Here is a 13,316-nt window from a genome sequence, read left to right as displayed (position 1 = left end):
TCTTTCTAAAAAATCAGAATCACACAGTTTTGAGCTTGCGGTGAATTTTGCAGGATGATCTGCATGGAAAGTAAAATGTTGGGTACTTTAAAACAATGTTAAAGGAATAGGTAAAACTTCAGTAAAAAAAAAGGAATTGTGCAAAACCTTTGTGGAAAACATAGTCACTAATTGTCTGGAGCTGTTCCAGGGTTTTTACTATGATGACAATGGGCTTTGGAGGAAGCTCATTCACGTTTCTCATTTGACATTGTCTTAGGAATGAATCCTGGCATCAGAGTCAGTTCTGATCAATGATGCAGCATTTTGCCCAAGATTTCCCCAAGGCATGGTGCCTCTTTGCTACCCCCAGCTTTGGGTTGTGTCTGTGTTACACAGATGACTCCTTAATTTTAATGAAATATGTGACCTGCTAAGATGTGTCGGGAAATTAACAAGGAGTATAATAGACCCTTTGTCCTGCAGTAGTAATCCTTCATAAGTAAAATATTTGTTAAAATCTGCTACAGTGTAACTGGTGCCCTCTTGGCAGTGTGCATCCCTGGTCCAGTAGTATTTTAATCTTCGCCCACTGGGCTTGTAACAAGAAGCCCCCTTTTTGCCTACCCCAATACCATAAAGCCTCCCTCCCCCCCATAGCAAGGCTTCTTGCCTGCACTGCCAGCCCCTCCTTGGGGCATTTCTTTCTTCTGAATTTAATTCCTTCCTCCCTTCTCTTCTTTCTTTTCACTATAAGGATAAGAATATAGAATTATTCAGGTACAGTAAAAACTCTGTTATCCAGCATCCCCTTGGAATGGGGGATGCCAAACAACAAGATATGCCAGTTAATTGAGTGGCCTGAACAGGCGTCCTTGCCTGTACGGGCCACCGCTTCTCCTGCCATGTCCAGGGCATTGCCACCCCTCCCATGGCATCACTGCCTCTCCCGCGGCATCACCGAGCCTCCTGTGCAATCTGTTATGTTCCTGGGTTGTGGGGGCTCAGCAGTGCAGGCTGCTTTGCTTCAGGCCATGGGGACTCAGAGAAACCGGAAGTGCTACAGTGGGCACTTTGGTTTCACTTTACCTTACAAGCTGGCATGCTGGTTAATAGAGCATGCCGGCTTGTAAGGTGCCGGTTAATGGACCTTTTACTGTATTCTATAAAATTGATGCTTTATGAAATCCCATTTGAAAAGGGTTTATGTAGATATAGTATGGTATTGTGCATTGATATTTTTTCCCTCATTGTATTTGGTATTCTATTTATTGTATATGCCATGGCATTTCACCTGTTATATTTTATGCTTTCAACCTTGTAACAAATGTATTTTATTTTTAGAAGTAAGTTGTACCCTGTAACAATAGTAGCAAGAGTGGGAATGGAACTACTGTCTCTATGTATCGGCCTGATTTCTGTATGAATGAGAGTGAGTGAGTGATTGTGTAAGGACAGTAGCTAGTTACAATAATGAGGTAACGAGCAAGGATTAACACCTACAAACCATAGACTAAAAGGAGGAAAGGATCAATACAGAGCCAGGAGTTCCTTTAAACTTCACTGTTAAAGGAACAGAAGCCCCAGTTTGAGTTAATCATCACTGGCAACCAGGTATTGAGACTTGAATACTTTCCAGTTGGCCGCTTTCAGTGCCCAGACAATGCTAAAAACTAATCAAAATCACCAATGGACACCCAGAACTGCATGTACCAACAGATGTGAACACAGGGTCTGACAGCCATCCTCTGGCAGCCACCCAGGGGATGCCTCATGAGGGTCAGGGACCCCTGGATTGCGCAAATCCAAAAACTGGGGGGAACACGTAAGTCTGCAGGGAAGGATAAGAGGCAGTGAAGAGTGACCCTTGGGGGCACCCTCTTGACCTGACCAGCACTCTAGCCATCCAGCTAGGAGGACCTGCTGGTGGCCCCCTGCTGGAAACAACACTGCTTGGAGGAAACCTTGGCCATCGATGACAGACTTCAATGCTTAGGATAGGTATACCTGACAGCTGTCTAATTCAGCTGTTACATGTGTGCGTGTGTGTGTGTGTGTGGGGGGGGGGGGTTGAGAGACACTACCCCTCATAATTTGAAGGTTTGATTTATGGTTTTTTAATCTATCAATTTTGCACATTCTGTCTAATAAACCAGAATTTTAAGAATCATTTGTAGCCACCAGGCTTGTTTAACAACCAGTGTTGGTCTTACTGTCTATGCTTGTTTGCTAGACCTTTGTTCTCACCTACCATGACTTTGCTTTTATTAGACCAGGAGGTTCCCACAGGTTAAGAATAACAATTTTAGGTGAGACTAATGGCTGTTTCCTCAGAGCTTCTACCTCCCCTTTCACCCTGGCCTTCAACAACCAGATATTATGTCATATTCTCTCTAAGCCTTTTTAGGTGAATTTCAGAATCATTCAATTAACTTAGTAAAGTCCTATTATAATTTATAAACAAAACTGTATTAAAGAAGAACTCATGATTTGATGTTTTCTTGCATTTGTATTTAATTCTGATTATATGACTCCTTGGCTAACTCTGTGATCTGCATCCTGCTCGAGTGTCCCATTGTGCCAGTCCCTTCTCCAAGTGACTGGACTTAGACTGCTTGGTGTCTGTCCCCTCTCTAAGATAGACTACCAGGCCAGTCTCAGTCCCTCTGCCAGCTACTTTCTTCTTCTTGGTCTTTGGGCTCGTGCCGGTCTTCCCTGGCTTGCCTGCTTCACTGCCAATCTTCCCCAGCCTGTAGCCAAGGCTAGTCTTGCCAGTCTCCCCTGGCAACCCTCTGCCACCAGTCTTCCCCAGCTTCTCCAACTGCGTTCCCGCTTTCTTTTAAAGATGGCTTTTCACTTCTGGCCAAACCGGAAGTAGCTGACTGTGCCCCCCACGCAGTCAGTACACGCTTTTAAAATGTGCCAGAAAGCGCTTCAGGACTCATCCGCCACTCTTCTGATGCCCCCGAGGCATCTCTCTGATGGTGAGCAGCTCTTGTGGTCCTTCCCAGGCCAGCCATTTTCTTCTCGGGGTCCAGCAGCTTTCTCCCTGCCAGTTCTTGCTCGGGACTTTCCCAGAACATGGGAGGTATGCTCCTAGACAGTCTTTGTGTAGACATCTATATTTCTTGACCTGGGCTTTGCTGATGGACTTCTAAGTTGTTGGTATTCTGCATTACCAAGCGGAAAGTTGAGTCTACATAATTCAAGTTATCACATGTAGTTTTAAGCAGTACATTCTTTCTTCTTCTTCTTCTTCCATCTCTGTAAAGTGATAAATTATCCACCTAACAGACTAGTGATTAACCACCTGGTTGCAAGGAATAATGTTAACCACTGAGCTTTTTACTTTTTCAACTTTAGTTGGGTCCCCCCACTTTTGAATATCCACTCTCAGCTCTGCAGAAATATTCTCTGTTTGCTGATGCCTGAGAAACAAATATGTCTTGAAAGGAAGATATAAAAGAGAATACAGGTAAAGCTTGATTCTTTTTATGTCCCTAGGTTGCTGAGAATCCATAGTTCTCATTGATTTAAATCAGTGCCTGCTCTGTCCAGGAAAATCTTTAAAAGTGCACAGTAAATTCTCCTTAATCGATAGTGTATACTTTTAGGCTCTAGTCAGTGACTACATACCTATCACTTGACTTTCCTGTTCACAATTCTTCCTCTGTCCTTATATAGAGGGCCATCATGAAGCAATTCCCTCTAGTACAAAAGATATTGTAGAGTATGCCTAAGTGTGGGGGAACTTTTATCTTACTTTAGTCCAAGAATTGACATATAGATTATTATATCAATTTTCACTCACTAACATTTTGTTCACTTGTATGAAGGTTTAAATTCTTCACCTCTGTCTTTGAAACAACACTGTAGTACTAACTGACTTCTGAATAATCATATATAGGGACCTACTTAAATCATTGCAGAAGTTCACTGCACAGCAGTGCCTTAATCTTGCTCTTTTCAGCATGTACCCCCTGTTGCTGAGTGGATAAGAGGCAATTAATGCTGTGGTTTTTGCCTCAGCCATGCAGTGAAGGGGTAGTAGGGAGGGGGGCACAGAGAAAGGGAGAGATTAAAGGCTCTACTGTGCTTTGAACATCTGCCATGATTTAGATAGGTCCCTAATCATATAGTGTCATACTCAGAGGGTCTTTACAGAACATAGTGTTGATATATTTTATTATGAAGAAAGCAATCTGCTAAGCTTCTGAATAACTGTATTCCCTTTGTAGTGTTTTTTTTTGTTTTATCTGCTGCTTGTATTCATTATTTCCACAGCTCTTGGTCATTAAACATAACCCTCAAAATATGTTCCTGCCCTAATTAAATTAGGTGGTGACATACTGTATGACAGCAATGGCTGACTCACTTGACATTGTTAAATCAACATTAGAATTCACTCAGCCTCCAAAATTACTAGAATTCTATTTATTCTCATTTTTATATATGCATAGTATATTCCCATAAATTGTTTTAAGTGATTGGAAATCATCCTGTAGCAAATTTTGCAGATAACGAGGAAGTTTCTCACAATACATTTCCCAGTTCACTAAATGTAAAGTCCTTATTAATCTAGCAGGAAAAAAACCCCAAAACTATCACCAAATGCAGTAACCAAAATTTTAAGTCAGCAGAGTTCAACCTAGAAATCAGATCCATATTTTAAAAAGTGAGCATAAGAAGTCATTGGAAAGTATTATTAAGGGCTCTGGTGAATTCTCCATCACTCCATCCTTAAATCTAGGCAATGCTTTAAACAATGCTGGCTGCTGCAGTGATTGGGTTAGAAACAGGAATGTCAGGGTGAGATCAACAGTTTGTGTAATGCAGATCAGTTTTCAGTTATTACAATGCACAAGAATGTAAAATCCTTCATAGATTTCATATATTACTAGGGTCGGAAGGGACCTTGTAGATCACTGAGTCCAACCCCCTGCTCTAGGTAGGAAAGAGCACTGAAGTCAAATAACCCCAGCTAGCTGCCTATCTAATCTCTTCTTGAACACCTCCAAGGTAGGGGAAAGCACCACCTCCTTTGGAAGTCCATTCCATATCTTGGCAACCCTCACCGTAAAGAATTTCTTCCTGATATCCAATCTAAACCTACTCTTCTTTAGTTTGTGGCCATTATTTCTAGTAACCCCAAGGGGCTTCCTAGTAAACAGAGTATACCCTCTTCCCTGCTGGCTCTCCATGGTGAGTTTTTAGACAGCCACACGATCACCTCTCAGACTTCTCTTTCGGAGGCTGAAGAGATTCAGGTGTCTCAGTCTGTCTTCACAGGATCTTACCCGCAGGCCCTCAACCATATGAGTAGCCCTTCTCTGAACCCTCTCAAGGTTATCCACATCCCTCTGGAAGTGCAGCACCCAATACTGGATGCAGTACTCCAGCTGTGGCTTGACCAATGCCGCATAGAGGGGAAGTATCATCTCCTTAGACCAGCTCATGATACACCTACTAATGCAAGAAAGAATCAGTTAGCCTTACTTATTACCTTGTCACATTGGCAACTCATGCTTATTTTTGCATTGACCAAGACTTTGAGATCCCTTTCCACTGCTGTGGTACTCAGAACGGTACTTCCCAGTCTATAGGTGTATTGGAGAATGTTTCTCCCCAGGTGCAGCACCTTCCACTTATCCTTGTTAAATTGTATCCTATTCTGATCCACACAGTTCCCCAGTCTATCCAAATCCACCTGGATTTGCTCCCTGCCCTCTGGTGTGTTTACTATACCCCATAGTCTGGTGTCATCTGTGAATTTGGACACAGTGCTTTCAACCCCCTATTCCAAATCACTGATAAAGATATTGAACAGCACTGGTCCAAGGACAGAGCCCTGGGGAACACCACTGTCCACATCTCTCCAGGGAGAAACCGCCCTATCTACCACAACTCTGTGGGTGCGTCCCATAAGCCAGTTTTTCACCCACCTGATTGTGGAAAAAAACTACATCACAGCTACTCAGTTTGCTTGTAAGAACTGGGTGCGACACTGTGTCAAAAGCCTTTTTAAAGTTCAAGAAGATAACATCTATTTCCACCCCTGCATCTAAGCACTTCGTGACCTGGTCATAAAAAGAGACCAGGTTTGTCAGGCAGGATCTGCCTGCTATAAATCCTTGGTCACCCTTATGAATCTTTGAAGAAGAAAATAGCTCCATTATTTCCTTGGGTAACCTCTTCATCTCATATGGGGTGCATGAGCTGGAGATGAGTCAAATGAAGCCTCAGACAGGCACATTAAAAACCAGTTGGCCCAGATTATGCAACAGATATTAAATTTATTATCAAGTGTGTATGTTTGCAAGTACAATATTCATGAAAGCTTCAAGAATTAATATGTTTGAATTTGCAGGTACTGAATAGAGAAATGGTACAAAGAAAGTTCAACCTATTTTTTGAATAAACCTGTTGAAGCAAATTCCAGAATCAAATTTGGTACTTTTTTCTCTCTCTCTTCTCACTCTGTTCAGAGAACCATGGGACACTGTAGAGCCATGTGGCCACTGTAGAAGTTCCTGGAGGCAATTTGTATCATTCATACTCGTGTGGTGCTTAGAGAGGAACAAGACCCTTTTTATTACCCTGTAGGTACATCTGCACATTGCCCTACAGTGATATAGTGATGTGCCACATCGCCTTATGGTGTGCTATGGTGATGTAGTGATCACACAGGTCTACGTGTAATTGCCAGCTATGTCACCAGAGTGGTACACTCCCCAAATATAGTAGGCTGCTATGGCGATGTAGCAGGGAAATCTAAGGGTGCTCTGTACACATGGCACAGTAATTGCCCATACTGCACCATACTTTAGTAAAGGAAGTACTAAAGCATGGCGACATGTAAATGTGCCCTGTGACTGCATGTAGTATGCCATCCTCAGCCCACAACAGTCCGTTTACTGCGGGGTTCAATAAGATTTCCACTGTTACCTATCCCTGAATGAAGATACAGAAATGGAGTCTGAATTCCTCATGGGTTAGATCAATGGTTCTCAATCTTTTTAGACTCAAGGTACCTTTTATTGGGTTCCAAGTACTATTTAGACTCAAAGTACTCCTCAAAAAATGCCAGCTTTTAGAGTTCACTAATTTTTTAACTATAGAAAAACAATAGAGCTATTCTGCTGTTGCTAAGAACTCAAAAAGACTGCAAGAGATCAGAATGTGTCTAAAACTATGGATTCTTATTTGAAATCATTGAGTTCATCTTGTGAATCATGTGTGCACACTTAATAATACTAACACTACATAGCATCCCACAGAATCCCTTAAAGGATCTCGAGGCACCCCAGGGCACTATGACACCCTGTTTGAGAATTACTAGTTTAGATGGTCTTTAGGAAAGCTGGGTGGCTTCTTTTTTAACTAGGAGTACACTGTGGCAGAGTCTTTTTTCTAAATGAAAACGGTAGTAAAATAAATGGTTGCATCATTTATATTTCTCCCCAGCTGTGCCATGCCATAAGTCTGACTGTGTTGTCAGAAATGAAGAAAAATGCTCACGTTTCCCCCTGCCTTCTTTAGGTTCTCATCTGCATACTATTTCCCCCCTTCCCGCATACCTTTATGGGTCATATAAAAAACCTAAAGATACCTGGTATTTTCTTCTATGCATTCTAGAAGAACATCTAAAATGACTTTCTATACCTGCCCCAGGCCTAAGGCAGCAAAATCCCTTCTGTTACATTAAGGAGAGTAGAAAAAGCTGAAAAATTTCTTTTTGGGGAACAGGAAGATATTTTTAGGGGAGGTGACTTCTACCTGGGATTCCTAAGTCTTTTTAAGAGATGGGCTTTGTATGTCTGGTGATGCTAAAACTGAAGAAGGAGAGAATGTGGCACCTTGCCTAATGTTCTGCTTATAGCAGAGCTCTACACCTGTGGCACTTAGGAACCCTATGTGGCACTTGCAGTGTTCTTACTTCTCCTGACGTTGCTGTTTGACGTGCTACATCCCCATTGCTCCATGCTGTTGCTGATACATCCTCCCCACACAAACTCCTGAATAAAGTCCAAAGACAATGTAGTTATCATCCCCACTCTTCTCTACAGACGTGAAACATAGGTGACCTATCAGCATCATCTCCAGGTGTCACCAACAATACCTTCTGGAATAAGATAAATGCAGATTTTGCTTTCACTCTACAATTCCCCTTTGGAAACTTTTGAAAATACTTAATTCATTTAGTATTGATTAATTCTTCTCTGGTATGATGCAGCAGCATTAATATACTCATTTTGCTGCAGGATTTGGCCCGTAATGTTAATGTTCAAATAAAAATTATGGGAAATAAAAATAATGTTTTTTACCTAATTCAACCTACATGTATACCAGCAGCATGCCATGCAGCTATTGCAATAGTAAGCTTCTGTTCACACCACAATTTACATTCTAGTGCAAGTTACAATTATGACTCATTTCTCAGCTGCTATGTGAACTTATTGTGAAAGGCTTTTGAGAGAGTCAAAAAGGCAAGGCATGATGGGATACTGCCTTAGGCAGTACAGGAGGATCTCTTGTTTGGCACAGCAATTGATGGGCCCAGAGTGAATCACTTATTCAGTGTTGTACAACCTTTATTAAAAGTTCTAAGAGATGTGAAGCAGATCTACAAACTCAAAGTGAAAATGGAAATTCTCCGGCTGTGATGTCTCAAGCAGAAGTCATTATCTATACTCCTATTCCCTTAAATGTGGTTAGACTGTGTGCCTCCCTAGGCACCATGCTTGACTTTCAATTTTGGTTTCTGCTCAGAACAATAAAGTTAATAACCATGTGAACTATACAGCGCGCTCTCTGCTAGTCTGATCACCTCACCGCTGTGGAGCCACAAGATACAATATCAGCACCGTCACCTCGTCTTTGGCTTACACTTCTCCTTTGCCTCACCATCTTTAGATTTCCTCCCATGCTATCTGGGCCTACTTCTGGAACTTTGTATTAATGTGACACTACCTCCTTCTGAACTTCTACTTCATAACTTTCCTTGCCTGGACAGCTGCAACCCCCTTCCCTAGGTCTGCCCAAGTCTCAGGCGTGGGTGTCTGGTGCCTCTTGAGTCAGGGGGGGCACATGACCCCCTTATACCAATCAGTGAAGTCCTGCCCCAGTAAAACAGGATTAACTTTGGTGGTGCCAGAATTTCACTCAAAGTCTCTTGCAAAGTTTGTTTCTAATCCATTGAAGTTGGTGGTCCTTAAATTGCTTGGTCTCCAGAGTCAGAAGAACAATTTGGCTAATTACTCACTAAGCTGTTGGTGCTGACTGTGAGATAATTGTCCTTTTTGTCAAAGGTGCAATTGAAAGAGAGGGGAAGGTAGTGGAGAAAGGAACTAGCTATTCTTGATTTTTTAAATGAAAAAAGCAAAAAAAGACACTATTTCTGATATATCATAATTAGCAGCAATTACAGCAGGAAACAAGATTACTCATGGAGTAAATTGTCTGCATGATACAGAAAGCACTTGGTCAGACAGTCCTTAACTACAGGGGAAGGAGCACTTTAGTGTTTTAATTTTCAGTGACAAGATGTGATTAAATTAGAGAGAAGATACTTTTGGATTCATTCCATGTTTGGGGGAGGGGAGATTAATGAACAGTGACTTTGTGTGATGATTCTGGAGCCTCGCAAAATCATGTGTGTCAGAACTTTCAAGAATGAGAGCCTAAAATTAAGCACCTCACAGCCTTCAATTAAACCTGTGAACTGGGATGTTCCATGCCTATTTCAAAGGGGTGGCATTACTGAAAATATTAACTGGTTATCAATTTGCTGAAACTTGTCACGGTATCCAAAAAAAGATATCCAAGAGAAGGAAAACTAATGAACCTTTGGAATTTTGGGTAATGGTCTCATCTAAGATGATGTTGTTGTTGTTTTTCAATACATTGGTAATTACATACATACCTCAGCAGAAGGAGGTATCAGATGGGAGAGGAAACAAATTGATTCACAATTTTCTAAAATGTGCCCAATATATCCTCAAAATACTTTAAAAAATCTAACTCTCTCAAAATCCTCATGCTTCCCCAGACAAGGTTCCTTGGGTGAATCTGATATCTTTTATTAGACCAACCCAAATAGTTGGAAAATAATTATTAAGCAAGCTTTCGGGTTCAAAAACCCTCCGTCAGGCTAAGGAAGTTTCAGCAGTTGGTATGTGCTCTTCCTGGATGGAACTGCTGAAACTTCCTTAGCCTGACGAAGGCTTGCCCCCCCACCCACTTGTCAGCCAGCCCTCACTGCTCCAGCTAGGGAGCAGAGGGGTGGGGCCAGCCCTGCTCTCTGAAGCAGACAGAACAGCCCAGCTTAGGGCTGGAAAGCATGCTGGGATGCTGAAGGACTGTCTTTTAACTTGAACCAGGGAGGGGTCTGGGACAGAAGTTTCATAAACTGGTTTGACCCAAACCAGTTAAGTCTGTTACTACATTCAGCCAGGTTTATCTTTAAACCAGTTTCAACCAATCTGAAACTGGTTTATATGCACTGAACTTCTATTCTGTTACAAGTTTAAATCAGTTTCTGATCAGTTAAACCAGTTTATGTGTAACTTCTGTCCCTAGCCTTTATGCTCACATTACACACAGAGATTCCAGCAGGAGCTTCACTGACCTGCCAGTGAGCTCTGAGAGGTCACTGGCTTCCAGGATCCTAGCAAGGGTTTGCAGCCCCACCCTTCCACTATACATGCATTGCACAGCCACAGGGGATGTGGCCACACCCCCATTGCCATGATCCTGGATCCACCCATATGAACTGATAGTATTTTATAGCATGTGTTTCAGGTAACAACCTCATATGACCAGGGGACTGTGCTTTGTGTTACCACTGTTTTTAATCATTAGGTATATATATATGAACTGATCCAGTAAGAGATGGCGTCTTTCAGGAAAATGATCCTATATACTTATCTAGGTTATCTATCTATCTATCTATCTATCTATCTATCTATATATATATATAGTTGTTTCCTTAATTTTTCACTTTAGCTGTCCAAATGCCTAATACAGTTGTTCTGAACATTTTTCAATTCAAGGCACCCCTTCATTAGACTCAAGGCACTTTTCAGAAAAATGCCAGCTTTTAGCTTTCACTTATTTTTTGACTAACAAAAAATAGTGAAGCAATTTTTCTGTTGCAAAGAACCCAGAAAGACCATAACAAAGCAAAATGTATTTGAAACTGTGGATTCCTGTTTGAAATTTCCAGGTTTATCTTGTAAATGTGTGGAGGTGTTTGTACCCCATGGCACCTTGAAAGGGATCACATGTCATCCCCAAGTGCTAGAGTATTCTGGTTAAAATCACTGGCCTAGTGACTCTGAAAACATGAATGTGTGTACTCTGTTAGAAACTGACAGTTTTCTGTTGAACAGGAATTGACAACCTGTTACTATTCTATAATTAAATGCTATTAAATCCAGATGAGAATCTGACTCTGACTCTGTGTTTTATTATTGCCTGTGCAACAAATCTTTAAGGCTTAATTGATGTCAGTGTTCATTTGAGGTCAGTTTAAAACATTGTTACCCTTAGCAATCCCTATTCAGCTGGGCAGTGGATTTTCTTACATGCTTGTAAATTCCTTATGTACTTCACTGTTCTAAGGAAATGTTGTACTCCTTGTCTTTTGGTTGGGATAGGCATGGTTGGGATAGGCTTCAGCTTCACTGTAAATTGTATCTACCTTGCTTTGTTTTCTTTTCTCCTAGGTATGATATTTCTGGTTACATTTAAAGGATATTTTTGTTTTGGCTGTGAGTGAGCACCTCTGCTTCTTTCCAAAGTTGTCCAAATCCCCTTTTTTTCCAACCCTAAATCAAAATGTCATGCAGTTAAATCTTAGTAGCATTGATACCTACCAAAACTGTAAGTTGTTGCCTACCTAAGGAAGCCTCTATAACATTGTTAATCTCCAGGGTGGCACCCTGCCCTATATTCTGTTTCTTTTTATTGGTGCAATACTTTGAGTGCTAAACTCAGTCAAAATGTCAACCTGAGGAAATGGTGCATCCCAAAAAGGATGTGAAGTGTATGTAAATTTATTATTTTTAAGGCCATTTCTCCCCTTTTAGGTAGTGATATATATTCTTGTTTGATAGATATCTCTGGAAACATCTACACATGTGCTTTAATGTGTAGTAGACTATTTTACTGTGCATTAAAGAGTCATGTAAAAAACTGACATTATGGTAATGTGCACTAAAATAGTCTACTGCGCATTAAGCATTACTAAAAAAGCATGCCAATGCACTACTGTGCATTTGATAGATTTCATCTATGGATCTATAAAAAAGCATGCAAATGCACTACTGTGCATTAGTTCAGCAAGTGGCGAGAGAAACCTAACTGTAGGTGTATAACTTGTTACTTCTTAGCTCTGTGTTCTTGGGAAACCCTGGCACAGTACACAGCCTGTTGGACTCACCCCCTCCCATACCTCTGCCTGAACAAGAACTGATTAGAGGAAGGACTTACAAAAGACAATGAAGATGCAGTGGGAGTTGCATCTAAAGCCCTCCAGACAAGGGTGATAAGAGTGAAGCAAGTCCCCTGGTCTCATTTGCATCCAAGATGGAACCAGATGACAACTCATTTAAATGGGAGATGGGGTAGGAAAGCACCTTCATTAGCATCCAAGATGGAGAACAGAGATTCCAAGGCAAGGACTACACTGAACTCTGGGAAGAGAGAAGCAGGGGAGCACTGCATAATGGGGATGCCTGCTCCAAATGCTAATCAACCCACATCTACGCACAACGAGCTCAGCATTTATCAGACCATTTCTAGTAATGACTCCTTTAGTGGTACCTAAAACACTGAATTTTCCTGTCTGTATTGTCAGCTTCCTCAGAGTAATGTCACCTATAGCCAGGAGTGATCAGCTTCTATTATCCAGCATATAGATTGTACAGAAAGGACAGGGTGGGGAAGAAAGGGGGAGGGGTTGCGCTCTATGTCAGTGAGCAATATACGTCAACCCTCATCAAGATGGAATCCAAGGATGAGGAGGTAGAAGGATTGTGGGTTCGGCTACATGGGGGGCAAGGAGAAAGGGATTTGGTGGTAGGGGTCTGCTACAGACCCGCACATCAAGGGGAAGAAAGGGATTCGGGGCTCCTGAGGCAACTCTCGGAGACCATAAAAGCTAAAGAGGCGGTAGTCATGGGGGACCTAAACTACCCGGACATCTACTGGGAGTCACAGACAGCAAAGTCCCACCGCTCACGCAGGTTTCTAACCTGTGTACAGGCCCTCCACCTGACACAGGAGGTATACGGTCCCACTAGGGGGAATGCCATACTGGATCTGGTATTGGCAAC

This window comes from Alligator sinensis, unplaced genomic scaffold, assembly GCF_000455745.1.
Source record: "Alligator sinensis unplaced genomic scaffold, ASM45574v1 scaffold600_1, whole genome shotgun sequence".
In the NCBI taxonomy this organism is placed as follows: Eukaryota; Metazoa; Chordata; order Crocodylia; family Alligatoridae; genus Alligator; species Alligator sinensis.
The sequence above is the reverse complement of the archived record's forward strand: the minus strand, read 5'-3'. Positions refer to the sequence as shown.